Source organism: Schistocerca piceifrons, chromosome 1 (genome assembly GCF_021461385.2).
Source record: "Schistocerca piceifrons isolate TAMUIC-IGC-003096 chromosome 1, iqSchPice1.1, whole genome shotgun sequence".
Lineage (NCBI taxonomy): Eukaryota > Metazoa > Arthropoda > Insecta > Orthoptera > Acrididae > Schistocerca > Schistocerca piceifrons.
This window is the reverse complement of record NC_060138.1, coordinates 335,216,815-335,231,307: the sequence shown is the minus strand read 5'-3', so window position 1 is coordinate 335,231,307 and position 14,493 is coordinate 335,216,815. Positions and strand designations below refer to the sequence as shown.

Below are 14,493 nucleotides of genomic sequence, written 5' to 3'. Positions count from 1 at the left end.
TTGCCTAATGTAATTATTTTCAATATTTCTTTTTCATTATTTGCAAGGCAAAACTGGAGAGAATCTCGTTTGCCGTTAGGTGGCCAAAATGAAACATACTGAACTCACTCAGTATTCTAAATATTAATAAACGAAATCTATTTTGACTCTTTTTAACTTTGAAATTAATGAAAGATCAAAACTGAGAAGACTCTCGCATTTACATTTAATATTATGACATGATATTTTAATTAAATAAATCCTGCTAGGGGAGATGAGCTCCCTGTAGTGCGAAGTTCTGTAAAAACTTTGTTAATTATAATTAATGGTTGCGATTATGAGAGGTGACAACTAAGTCAATAATACACACTTTCTAATAACAATTTCTATTATATTTTTCAAAATTCAGATAAAACTTACTTTAATTATCAGACAGCACTACAGTGGCGGCCTACCGCTAGACGAAACAAAACAGGAGAGCTCGTTCAATCAAAGCATTGTCTCTGATCTTCATGGCCTATGTTACACAGAGATTATACCAAAAAAACTGTGTTTTGTTAATTACATCGATATTTGTGTTTGAATAATAATAACTTAAGTTCTTTACTGTTTGTTATAAATCGCGCACCCGTGCACAGTCTTAAAATAATTTATAATTCACACGTCTCATAACAAAAACTTCCTTTCCCTTTCTCCAAATTTCCATTTATGTGACGTCCCGTCACAACTAGTTGTGACTAAGTTGTAGGCAGATCGATGCTCTTCTATGTGGGTTGTGTCCGTATTTTGTGGAAGACATAACAGTCGATATACACTATCTGATCGGAAGATTCGGACACCCTTATGTAACGCGGAAGACACCACTACATGTCACGAGAGGCGGGCTCATCAGTATAAAAAGAGACAGGGAGTATTGTGTTGTCAGCAGAGACGCAATATCAGCAGAATGGGTCGGTCAGAATTCAGTAACTTCGAACGCGTCGTCCCATTAACAAATCCATTTCAGTCCTTCTAAAGAGCTGTCCAGGTCGACTGTTGACGATTTGATTGTGAAGTGAGAAGGCGAAGGAACAGCCGTAGCTGAGCTAAGACGAGGCTCACCTTATGTACTGACGGGCAGGGTCCGTCGAGCATTGCGCAGGGTATATGAAGATAGTAACTGCTCTCGAAAGAACAGATATCATTGATGACCGAGCAGCTTCTCTAGAATAAATGACAATTAATTGAAACCCTCAGCTGCCGAGAGGTGTTGTTGATATACCTCGAAGGGGACAGCTGAAAACGTGTGCCCCGACCGGGACTCGAACCCGGGACCTCCTGCTTACATGGCAGACGCTCTATCCATTTGAGCCACCGAGGACACAGATGAAGTGCGCGACTAATGGGACTTATCCCTTGCACGCTTCCCGTGAGACCCACATTCCCAACTGTCCACAACATACATACGTAATATACCTAATAGATATTAATGTGCGCGAGTAACGAGTGGATGGGCAAATAGTGTGCTCGAGTAATGAGTGGATGGGCAAATATCTATTAGGTAGATTACGTATGTAGATTGTGGACAACTGGGAATGTGAGTCTCACGGGAAGCGTGCAAGGGATAAGTCCCTGCAGTCACGTTACTCATCTGTGTCCTCGGTGGCTCACATCGATAGAGCGTCTGCATGTAAGTAGGAGATCCCGGGTTCGAGTCCCGGCCGGAGCACACATTTTCAGCTGTCCCCATCGAGGTATATCAGCAACACCTGTCGGAAGCTGAGGGTTTCAATTAATTGTCATTGTGCGGGGTACTTAAAAAAACTGCATGAAATTAACGTAATAAATCACTCGTGATTTCCAAAATGTTACCAGCAGTCCAAGTAGTAAATCAAGGTACAAAGAAATTAAAGATAATGGATGCCAGTGGGCACAGATTTATACCAACGGCCGAAGTTGAAAATTTGCACCGGACTGGCATTCGAATTTGGATCTGCTGCTCACCAGGAAGGTGCGCTGACCACTGCACTGTCCAGGCACAGTGATCGCCACAACCGCAGCAACTACCCTAGCACGCCTCCCGTCAGACCCAAACTTTCAACTTATAGACACACTACAGATGTAGTGCCACTTCTTATTAGCCCCATTGCTCGCGGCAACTCGTCGATTCCCGTAGCTCGAAGTTTTATGGGAATCGGTGAGACGCCGCGAGTAATTGGGCTAATGAGCAGGGGAACTACATGTGTATTGTGTAGTATAAGTTGACAATTTGGATCTGACGGGAGGCGTGCTAGGGTAGTTCGTGCGGTGGTGGTCACAGTGTGTCTGAATAGGAGCGCATCTTTCTGCTGAACAGGAGACCCAGGTTAGAGTCCCAATCGGGCGCAAATTTTCAACTTTCCCCTTTGACGTAAATCAATGCCCACTGCCGGCTCATGTCTTTAATTCCTTTGTGTCTTGATTCATATTGGGCAACGGCTTTGCCGCAGTGGACACACCAGTTCCCGTGAGATCACCGAAGCTAAGCGCTGTCGGGTGTGGCCGGCACTTGGATGGCTGACCATCCGGGCCGCCATGTGCTGTTGCCGTTTTCCGGGGTGCACTCAGCCTCGTGATGCCAATTGAGGAGGTACTCGACCGAATAATAGCGCGTCCGGTCACAGAAAACCTGAAGAAAATTCACTTTTGTACTGTAGGTGTAATCATCTGTGCTTCATCTGTGGAACCAAATGCAACAGTCAGAACATGAAAATGTCATTTTCTGTGGTGTAGAGTACAAAAAGGCGTCAAATTTCAAGAAACGAAGGACGTCCCCTTCACAAGTTGGCGCCTTTTCAGTCTTTATGACGAGCTACACGTTGCAACAAACAGTTATAGAGTTACGAATTCTGTAACCAAGGTGGCGTGGCTGAGTAATCAGATATACTGGAGAGACGAGGACTGGCTTAGTTCAATCCTATATGGTTAAGAGTCAGTTCTATAAGCCAACAGGGAGGTCGGTTTTTGTATGTTTATCACATTCATATGGTCGAATGTTGGGCCTGGTGTGCTCTTTACACAAACAGTTCATAAATGTAGCTCCCAGAACATGTAGGGTTAAACTTCAACCATGTCACTTGACGTTCAAAAATATGAGGTAATAAAGCCATTGACTTGATAACATGAGAAGCTTTGTAAGCAAACACAGTGGTTGCAGTTGGATAAAACGTTTTTGAAAGTTAGTTACATGTTTTTCACTTTCAGGGATATTAACAAATGGTATTTCCAATAATTTTTTATTTATTTATTGACATCGAACAGAATTTCCTCGGTCGTTCTGACGGTAATTTTTGCTACTTAAGATTTCTTAAATGTGTGTCGACTTAGCATTATTGATAAACGCACAAAAATATCTTTTGTGAGTATTTTCAAAGTGCATTTCCTAACTCTTTGGATATTCTATACTTAATTGAATAAAAATGTAATGTAGGGTCATTAACTCAATAAAGATGTCCATAATCGTAATAACAGCACGCAAAGGTCTACTTTGCATACTCCAATGAACTATGCTTGCCTTTTAGGCACCAAAGTTAGCTACCTTCCAGAAACTATTCCTCCTTTGAGATACAATGAATTTTCTGTATTTCTTATGAAACTAGTTCTTGTGCCAAAAGCCCGCATCTCGTGGTCGTGCGGTAGCGTTCTCGCTTCCCACGCCCGGGTTCCCGGGTTCGATTCCCGGCGGGGTCAGGGATTTTCTCTGCCTCGTGATGGCTGGGTGTTGTGTGCTGTCCTTAGGTTAGTTAGGTTTAAGTAGTTCTAAGTTCTAGGGGACTGATGACCATAGATGTTAAGTCCCATAGTACTCAGAGCCATTTGAACCATTTTGTGCCAAAAACATGTCTTCAAGCTCACACAATCACTTAAATAAAAACAGCAATTTTTAGTTTCTTCCCCCTCCTGGGGAATAATCTGCGGACACCCGTACTCCTCCTACAGTTTAACTGTCAGCACTGACATTTCGTGCATTCAGACAGAAACCAATGAGCACGCTTGATACGCGGCTGGTGTCTCGGGCACATCCCACTACCAAGCGTCCATGCTGGTGTCATCTGTAACTTGGCGTCTTTGTCATATTGATAGTCGCCAAAGCTGACACTCACACTTATTCTTCCGCAGATGCAACGTCAACTGCTAATAGATCTTACTTTTTCCATTTCGTAGGTACTAAAAGCGGAAGCAGTGCTTATACTTTTCACAGTCGTTTTACCGATGTTGACCCACATTACAAATGATGTCACAGAGTCGTTGTACTCGCTTACGGTTGTTTTCACGGTTGACTCCAGTCGATGTCTCAGCTCCAGATGACTGCAGAGGAAATGAGCTGCTCGGAAAGGACGGTAGCAATTCACTTCTAGGAATGAGGCAACGTTAGCTCGCCGCGGGGAATCGCAAGAACTGTTATTGTGTCGCGAGTACGGCAGCAGACCTGCCCCCCAGCTGCCAGAGATGATGGACTGTCTGATTGTCTGCGGCAGCCTCTCCCAGATGCCGGGAGATGAGGACGCTGCTGTGGCGCGCAGCTTCGGCAGAATTAGGAGCGCGGAATTACAGGGGAGGGGCGGCCTAACTTACGAGGGATGTGTAAAGATCTCCCGTGATGTCACCACTGCAGACGGCGATATGACGTCACGCGGGCGCCGATGTTCCAGCGGCTGCGTGCGCGGGCAGGCGCGTCCGTCTTAATTACCCCGCAATAAGATCATCCAAGCAGGAACAATGCCCAATCAACGTGGCCTGGCCTACTAAATTAACCTACAGTAGCGAGCCAACCTGAACCATTTGCCCCAAGGCGGACCGCGCAACTGGCACAAGCTTCTTCTGCCCCACTTGACACGGTCTTATCTGGGGTCGTCTCCTAACACTCTTGACGCGATGAAGAACACTGACTGTTGCCCATGCGGCTAAAAAAAGGGGCGCTGACAGTTAAAGCAGACTTTGTGCGGCTCTTTCGCGCGTCCCCACAACCAATCACGTATCGCGATTTTCTTTGCGTCTCTATGGCAACCTCTAAGTGTTTCAGCTACTCTACAGATGATTATTACTTTCAGCCACGTAGCTTACGCACCGCCAGTCACCCGCCAGGTTAGCCGAGAGCGGTGACGCGCTGCTTCCTGGACTCGGGTAGGCGTGCCGGCCCCAGATCGAATCCGCCCGGCGGATTAATGACGAGGGCCGGTGTGCCAGCCAGCCTGGATGTGGTTTTTAGGCGGTTTTCCACATCCCCCCAGGTGAATACCGGGCTGGTCCCCACGTCCCGCCTCAGTTACACGGCTCGCATACATCTGAACACTTTCGCACTATTCCATGGTTTACACTGGTCGCAGACATTTGGGGTACACTAATTCCTGCCCGGGGAGTACGGGGTAGCGGCAGGAAGGGCATCCAGCCACCCCTTCAACTAACATTGCCACATCCGATTAACTATGCCGACCCCGCGTATCCACGGGAAAAAAAGGCACAAGCAAAAGAAAGAAAAGAAAGAAGAGCTTATGCACCGCCAACCGCCTTCTTGCGATCTGCAGTTGATACCTGGCAAGAGCAATACAGTTGTAGCGTTTCTTCTTTCGTTGGACGAAGTGTAGGCTGCTTTTTACCGATCGAAAGACGTCGTCGTTGTATTTTTCTGTTTCTTTAATATATTCTGTGACAATTTGGTATGTTTCTATGACTCAATAATGCAATTCAACAGTGTAGAACTCCCATTTAAAACGTCATTGATCACGCAGCTAACGTAAGGGTGTACCCAGAGAGGACCACAGCAGGCTACTAAAAAAAATATTTGAGAGTCTGCTTGTATAGGGTGTCTCAAATCTTATGGGTCAAATTGAAACAAGAGGGCCGCGCGGGATTAGCCGAGCGGTCTCAGACGCTTGCAGTCATGGACTGTGCGGCAGGTCCCGGCGGAGGTTCGAGTCCTCCCTCGGGCATGGGTGTATGTGTTTGTCCTTAGGATAATTTAGGTTAAGTAGTATGTAAGCTTAGGGACTGCTGATCTTAGCAGTTAAGTCCCATAAGATTTCACACACATCTAAACGTTTTTTAAATAAGTGGTAGCCGCTTCATAACCGATTATAATGAGATAGGGAACCAGTGGTCGGAAATGCATATTTATTTTGTTACGGATGTACAAAGCGTACACCACATAATAACAACGTAGCTAATAGTAACTCTTCGAATTAACGGCCGCCGATCTCAGGACATGCATAGCAACTGCACATAAAGTTCCACAGTTCTCCGTCAAAGATCACTGGTGTCTCTTGTACATGAAGACAGACAGCTTGTACCATGACAAGCAGGTCTTCGCCCGTTTCTACGGGGATTTCATACACCAACGTCCTTACTTAACCCCAGAGGAAAAAGTGCAGAGGCCATTGGAAAGGATCTCCCCTTCCAATCCAACGAAGACGGTAAGTGTTGTTCAGTTGCTCGCGGACATTAAAATCGAAGTGGGATGGAGCACTGTCGTGTTGAAACCACATCCTTTTGGGGACAATAATGGGTACAGCCTCCAAGAACTGTGGCAGCAAGTTTCGCAGGAACACCATGTAACATGGACCAGTCAAACAGGAAGGCAGCAAATAAGGTCTTATTAGGTGATGTTGGACAATATCCACCCACACGTTGACAGAGTATCTTTGCTAGTGGCCGTCGATGTGGATGGGGTGTAGATTGTCCTCACTCCAGACACGCTACGGTCGCAGGTTCGAATCCTGCCTCGGGCATGGATGTGTGTGATGTCCTTAGGTTAGTTAGGTTTAAGTAGTTCTAAGTTCTAGGGGACTGATGACCTCAGATGTTAAGTCCCATAGTGCTCAGAGCCATTTGAACCACTCCAGATATATCTGTTACTGCTGTTCAAAACACCATCACGGGTGAAGGGGCCTTATCCGTGAAAAACACGAACTGTACGAAGTTCGGCACTACCGCAATGCGGTGGATAATCCATTGATAGAAATGGAAGCGGGGCGCAAAATCTGTTGGTCCCAGTCACTGCACACGTATAGGTGCGCAATATCCGTCGAACCGGTACTCTCCACACTGTATCGTCCGATGAGTGCATGTCACGTTCAGGCCGATGGGTGCTTATTGCTGGATGGTCGGCCACACGATCCAACACCATCTCCTCAATGTCTGGTGTTCGGGTATGTCTTTGGCGAGAAACTTGGCCAGCTCTCTGTGGCATGAGCGATCCCGTCTCTCGTAAGTTTGTATCCACGGAGATAAACTTCTTCTAGTTAGGACGACGCCTGTTGGGAAAGCGTTCTTTGTACATTCGTGCTGCTTTAATGGCATTACATCCTGCCTCACCGTACATTAAATACGTGTCTACCATCTCTCGTGACGAGTAACGTTCCAGTATACAGAACGTCGCGTACTATATACTGTATCGTACCTCACCACGGGCACATCACAACCTTGCTGATGCAATGGACAAGTGGCATCGGGGTTTGTGGTGTGCGCGCGGCACAGGTTACTGCGTCGGTGCGACGAATGGGGCCGTCACGTGACACACGTTCTATGAGCTAAGCGGTGTACAGTATATCTGGCTGGTGTTCAAGGGTGTACGCTGTTTATCACCCGCTCCCTGTACCAGAGTACAACAGACGCACTGGGAGCGTTACTCCGCAGTTCACGGTTGCATACCTGGCAGTGTGTTCATCGAACCACTTCCAAGCTATTTCTCTACCGTTCCACTGTCGAACAGCGGAGGGGGAAGGGGAAGGAGGAGGAGAGTAGTGTTTAACGTCCCGTCGACAACGAGGTCGTTAGAGACGGAGCGCTAGCTCGGGTGAGGGAAGGATGGGGAAGGAAATCGGCCGCGCCCTTTCAAAGGAACCATCCCGGCATTTGCCTGAAGCGATTTAGGGAAATCGCGGAAAACCTAAATCAGGATGGCCGGAGACGGGATTGAACCGTCGTCCTCCCGAATGCGAGTCCAGTGTGCTAACCACTGCGCCACTTCGCTCGGTCGGGAAGGGGAAAGACAAATGCCGGCCGCGGTGGTCTAGCGGTTCAGGCGCTCAGTCCGGAACCGCGCGACTGCTACGGTCGTAGGTTCGAATCCTGCCTCGGGCATGGATGTGTGTGATGTCCTTAGGTTAGTTAGGTTTAAGTAGTTCTAAGTTCAAGGGGACTGATGACCTCAGCAGTTAAGCCCCATAGTGCTCAGAGCCATTTGAACCATTTGGGAAAGACGAATACTTAAATCTTTCAGTGCGAGCTTTGATCTCTCTTATTTTATTATTAAGATCATTCCTCCCTTTGTAGGCGGGCGCCAAAAAAATATTTTCACACCCTGAGGAGAAATTTGGTGATTGAAATTTCATGAGAAAATCCTGTCGCAATGAAAAACGCCTTTTTTTAAAAAAATGATTTCCACCGCAATTCAAGTATCGTATCCGTTTCGCTCTCTCCTCTATTTCGCGATAGTGCAAAACGAACTGCTGTTCTTTGGACTTTTTCGAGATCTTCCGTCGATTCTATCTGAAACGGATCCCACACTGCACAGCAATATTCCAGAAGTGGACGTACAAGCGTAGTGTATGCAGTCTCTTAAGTAGACCTGTTGCATTTTCTCAGAGTTCTGCCAATAAATGGTAGTCTTTGGTTTGCTTTACTCCACGACATTACCTGTGTGATCGCTCCAATTTAAGTTATTCCTAAGGACACCACTTGCAGCAGCAAATCGTTCGAGTCTCATTCGATGGCTTCCCTGTTTTCAGGCCACATGACACAGATTTAACTACTTATATGAAAAAAGCTAAAACACAAAACATTAGAAATATGAAAAGTTACGATGAGCACCAACAAAAACAATTAATTCCACAACAGATGAGAAGACGGTTGTTATAGTCCGTAAATATTTTCAAAATATGCCAGAAAATTCTACGGATTACGTTTGTCACATCCAAAATATTAGAGGATAATATTAAATTTACTACTAAATTTTATAGTAAAATATTTTGTTGTATTTAACTTATACAGGGTGAGTCACCTAACGTTACCGCTGGTTATATTTCGTAAACCACATCAAATACTGACAACCCGATTCCACAGACCGAACGTGAGGAGAGGGGCTAGTGTAACTGTTTAATACAAACCATAAAAAATTCACGGAAGTATGTTTTTTAACACAAACCTACGTTTTTTTAAATAGAACCACGTTAGTTTTGCTAGCACATCTGAATATATAAACAAATACGTAATCAGTGCCGTTTGTTGCAATGTAAAATGTTAATTACATCCGGAGATATTGTAACCTAAAGTTGACGCTTGAGTACCACTCCCCCGCTGTTCGATCGTGTGTATCGGAGAGCACTGCAACATACATCGCGTTTCTACAGAATGATCTGCCAACGTTGCTCGAAAATGTCCCACTGGAAACGCGTCGACGTATGTGGTATCAGCATGATGGTGCACCTGCACATTCCGCAATTAACACTAGGCTGACCCTTGACAGGATGTTCCACGGGCGTTTCACAGGACGTGGAGGACGCATAAATTGGCCAGCCCGTTCTCCTGATCTTACACCTCTGGACTTCTTTCTGTCGGGTACGTTAAAGGAAAATGTGTACCGTGATGTGTCTACAACCCCAGAGGATATGAAACAACGTATTGGGGCAGCCTGCGGCGACATTACACCAGATGTACTGCGGCGTGTACGACATTCATTGCGCCAGAGATTGCAATTGTGTGGAGCAAATGATGGCCACCACATTGAACATCTATTGGCCTGCCATGTCGGGACACACTCTATTCCACTCCGTAATTGAAAACGGAAACCACGTGTGTACGTGTACCTCACCCCTCATGGTAATGTACATGTGCGTCAGTGAAAAAGACCAATAAAAAGGTGTTAGCATGTGGACGTAATGTGCTGTTCCAGTCTCTTCTGTACCTAAGGTCCATCACCGTTCCCTTTGGATCCCTACGTAATTCGGTGCTCTCCGATACACACGATCGAACAGCGGAGCAGTGGAACTCAAGCGTCAACTTTAGGTTACAATATCTCCGGATGTAATTAACATTTTACATTGCAACAAACGGCACTGATTACGTATTTGTTTATATGTTCAGATGTGCTAACAAAACTAACGGGGTTCCATTTAAAAAACGTAGGTTTGTGTTAAAATACTTCCATGCATTTTTTATGGTTTGTATTAACCAATTACACTAGCCCCTTTCCTCACGTTCGGTCTGTGGAATCGATTCGTCAGTATTTGGTGTGGTTTACGAAATATATCCAGAAGTAATGTCAGGTGACTCACTCTGTATATGTGGCTTTAAGTTTCCTTGCACTACTGAAGTTAGGTTTTCTGCATTCAGGTACAGGAATACAGATTTAGACTTTGCACATCAAGAAAGAGAGAGAGCGGAAAAACGAAAAGAACTGTCGTTGGCAGGGTACTGTGGTAGCGTTACGAAACGTACTCGTGTTTCGCGTTTACTTGTCAGTGGGTTGCAGTCTTTTTCTGCTGTCAAGCTATAGGACCGGTTTGGGAGAAGATAGTGCGCCATTGCACAAGACACACTCGCGAGATTAATCTGAGTTATTGATTGTGCAGGCGTTGTAGCATACAAGCCTTGGGTACGACACGTGCGTTATTTGTGACGACAGCCCGTTTTATATACTCTACGCTGAACTCGGCCGGGTCGGAATACGGCGATTTGCACATGAATGGACGAGCTCTAGTGGCCGCCGCAGTAGTTGGTGCACAAGTTGTCTTCCACCCTGCTGCTCTTAAGCGACGCAATGGCGCACTGGGACAGCCTGCCTTACGTGAGCCGGGGAGTAAACATCGCTCCTGTCTCAGTACCCCGCGCACCTACAGTACTGGAAATAAGTATTCATACACTAGAGCGTGGAAAAGTGAACTGCCTTTATGGAAAATACTAAACCAAAAACACTAATTGGATATGCACTATACACTTTGGCCAGTCGCCAATGCAGCTATGCTGGTATATAGAACGAGAATGAACAAGAATTTACAAAACAAAATACAAAAACGTCTGCCAAGTTCTCTACTGCCCTGGGAATTAAGTATTCACACACCAACAGAAAATGACACTTCTAACAAAGCCATAACGTGTTTAATACTTCATATGCATGCCCTTCCGATGTAGTACTTCTCGCAACCTCCGTGGCATGGAATGGACCAATTTTCTTGTAGTTTCCGACGTGATACCTTCCCATTCTCGAAGGAGAGCCTCTTTCAAAGAGGCCTTACTACGGATGTCGACCGCGCGGGATTAGCCGAGCGGTCTAAGGCGCTGTAGTCATGGACTGTGCGGCTGGTCCCTGCAGAGGTTCGAGTCCTCCCTCGGGCATGGGTGTGTGAGTGTTTGTCCTTAGGATAATTTAGGTTAAGTGGTGTGTAAGCTTAGGGACTGATGACCATCGCAGTTAAGTCCTATAGGATTTCACACGCATTTGAACATCATTGAACGGATGTTGTGTTTTCTCACATGTGTTTCCAGCTCACTCCACAAGTGTTCGATGGGATTCAGGTCCGGACTCTGAGCTGGTGTTTTAAGAGTGAGTGGAGTGTTGTAGAGCAACCACAGCCGGACAATTTGCGCCGTATGTTTGGAATCATTGTCCTGTTGGAAGTAATAATTTCTAGGAAGACCCAAGGCGTCAACACTCTGTTGTAAACTCTGTTTGAGAATGTTCATATACACAAATCTGTCCATGGTACCTTCCACAAACACTAATTTTCCGACACCGGAGGCTGACATACAGCCCCATACCATCACTCCACCACCTCCGTGCTTCACCGTGGGTTGAATATTGTTTCGGTCGAGGTCTGTATTCGGTCTTCTCCAGACCAAGATCATAGCATCATTGTGCATGATATTAAATTTGCTTTCACCATTAAACAATACAGTATCCCAGAAGTCTGCTGTCTTGGATACATGCTGTTTCGCGTGTTCCATCCGCCACTTCCTGTTCTTTTTGCTGATATAGGGCTTTCGTCTCGGGACCCTGGCTCTGTAGCCCGAACGATTGAGAATGGTACGAACTGCCCTTGGAGCGATGTCCTTGCGGAAGTGGTCATGTACATATGCGAATAATGCCGACGCTGTCGTTTTCGGGTTTTTCTTGGTGATTCTTAGTAGCATTCTGGTCTCTCTTGTTGTAAGCTTCTGTGGACGACAGTGTCGTTCACTGTTTATTACTACGTGTCTGTCCTTATATCGCTTAATGATAGATTGCACAGTCGCTCGGCTTCGTCCTATGATGTTAGCAATTTCGGAGTACGACTTATGTTGAAGATATTTGGCGACAACGATGTTTCGTTCCTCAATGGTCGTTTCCTTCTCCTTGCGGCCCATTCTGCTGTTCCACGGTACCCACCTCCGACGTGCTGTTGCTTCACGGCCGCCACACGACTACACAAGTGTGGCATGCACTCCTGGGCTGCGTCAGCCGTTTGTTTGGTTGAAAGTAGTCCGCTCTACGAATACATTTTGCCCTGTCGTAGACCGTGCGGAGTGTAACATATTTTATTTTCCCAGAATAGATTCATGGCATACGGGAAGCTACATTACCAAGAACTTGGTTATCTGACGCTACATCATCGTACTTATTCGTATCGGCGCTGTGGGTGATTTACCATCCCAACACACCATCGTAGTTTGTCACCACCTACTATATGAATACTTATTTCCATGACTGTACGTTCCTCTAAAAGCTTCATGTTCTTGCCGTAATTAGTAACAGCTGCGGTAGGTAGCCTCGAATATTATTAGAATAATAAATCAAATGGTGAATCCGTGCAGGGCATTGATTGTCAGTGTTTGTGTCCTCATTATTCTTTCTCTTCGTCCTCCTCTTCCACCGCACCATCTTTAGTAAGACAACTTGTAACATATCACTGCACTCCCGTAAAACGTGGCTAAACGAAACCAGGAGGGTCTGAGCAAAGATGAGTGTTTTACATTAGTCTGTTACTATGAAGACTATTATTTTCTAGCAGGGTTTAGAATTTCCAGTATTTTGTCCTTACAATTCACAGATTTACAATGATAAATTTCAAGGCTGTAAAAGATCTGTGTCATTGTCACTATATGATTGGCTTTCTGTCGCTTTCTAAATAAGGTGTACCTAGATAAACACGAAAAGATCACTTCCTTTTTGAAGTACATGTTACAGGTAAAATGGTTCTACGGGATCGTTACACAGCAGTTCCATGAGAACCACATTCGGTACATGTGAGAAACTAAGCCGATTACCTTAAAAGGTATCCGATATTAGGAACATGATAAATGGCCGCGGCATTTGAGGCGTCATGTCCCGGATTCCGCGGCTCCTGCCGCCGGAGGTTCGATTCCTTCCTCGGGCATGGGTGTGTGTGTTGTTCTTAGTGCAAGTTAGTTTAAGTAGTATGTAAGTCTAGGGACGGATGACCTCATCAGTTTGGACCCAGAGGAATTCACACACATTTGAGCATTTTGACCATGATAAACGAAAATCATTTCGCTGAATGAGTAACTCGCTAGTTTTACATGTTTGTCACAATGTGTTCTGAAAATACACAGAAGAGCATAATGCGTCAGAGCTCTTTCATTTAAAAATAGCTTCTTTTTGGCTAATGAGTAGTTGCATTGATGATGTATGCGTGTGTAGAATACTCCTAATAACAACACATGGAGAACGCGAACTAATATCCTCCAGTACATAAAGCAGCGACGTTACACCAAAACTATGGAGATATTTGCCGAGGATGGTAACTGAAGGAATATCAGTTACATTAATCACGAACAATGATGTGCGGACTGCGACTTCTAATTAAAATTAAAAAGTGATTGAACTTCAATTACCACGCCTTTATTTCATCCATCAGACATTTCAATGGTTCAGCCACAATTATTATGTGAACGGCATCACATTTATAAACGTCTTCAGTGACAGTACCGTGTCATTAGATTCACTTGAAAAGCATATGCGATTTGTGTCAGAAAAAGGAACACTTTTAAGGCGCATGTTTCTGCAATAAACTGCCGATGCTCGGGACTAATAATAGCTAAGTAAGAAATGCTTCCCTGGCAACAGTATTAACATAGGCATCGGTATCTACAGGGCCTCGTGAACGGACAAAGTGAGCTGGGTGTCATGCAATTGTTGCTTGTGGAATCCATTTTGATTTGTATGGAGGAGATTTTCGGTATCCATATATGTCATAAGACGCGAGCATAAATGGCGTTCTCAAATTCTGCAAAAATACTGTCTTACGTGATTTAGAACTGTAAGTTTGTGCGTCTGTGCGTGGTTGAAAACGGTGTTGTTCTGCGCTTTTTTCCACTTAGAAGGAACGCTCCGCTGCTCCAGCGACCTGCTGCCAGAATATATACTGTACGCAGAATCGCATAAATATCCGTCAGACCGAGTGGCCTTTCCGCTGTTGAGCGACTTCAGTTTATCTCCTATCCCGTGGTTACTTATTTCGGTATCTATCACTATGAAGAAAATTTGTGGGCTTTGAGAAAGTT

The 14,493-nt window shown here is 45.2% G+C and overlaps 1 non-coding gene across 1 annotated transcript; it reads right to left on the bottom strand.

Moving 5' to 3' along the window:
* Positions 1-1,265: 1,265 nt before the first annotated feature.
* Trnat-ugu lies at positions 1,266-1,339 on the bottom strand. Its single transcript has one exon. It is a non-coding gene; the product is annotated as a tRNA-Thr (tRNA).
* Between the last annotated feature and the right edge of the window lie 13,154 nt (positions 1,340-14,493).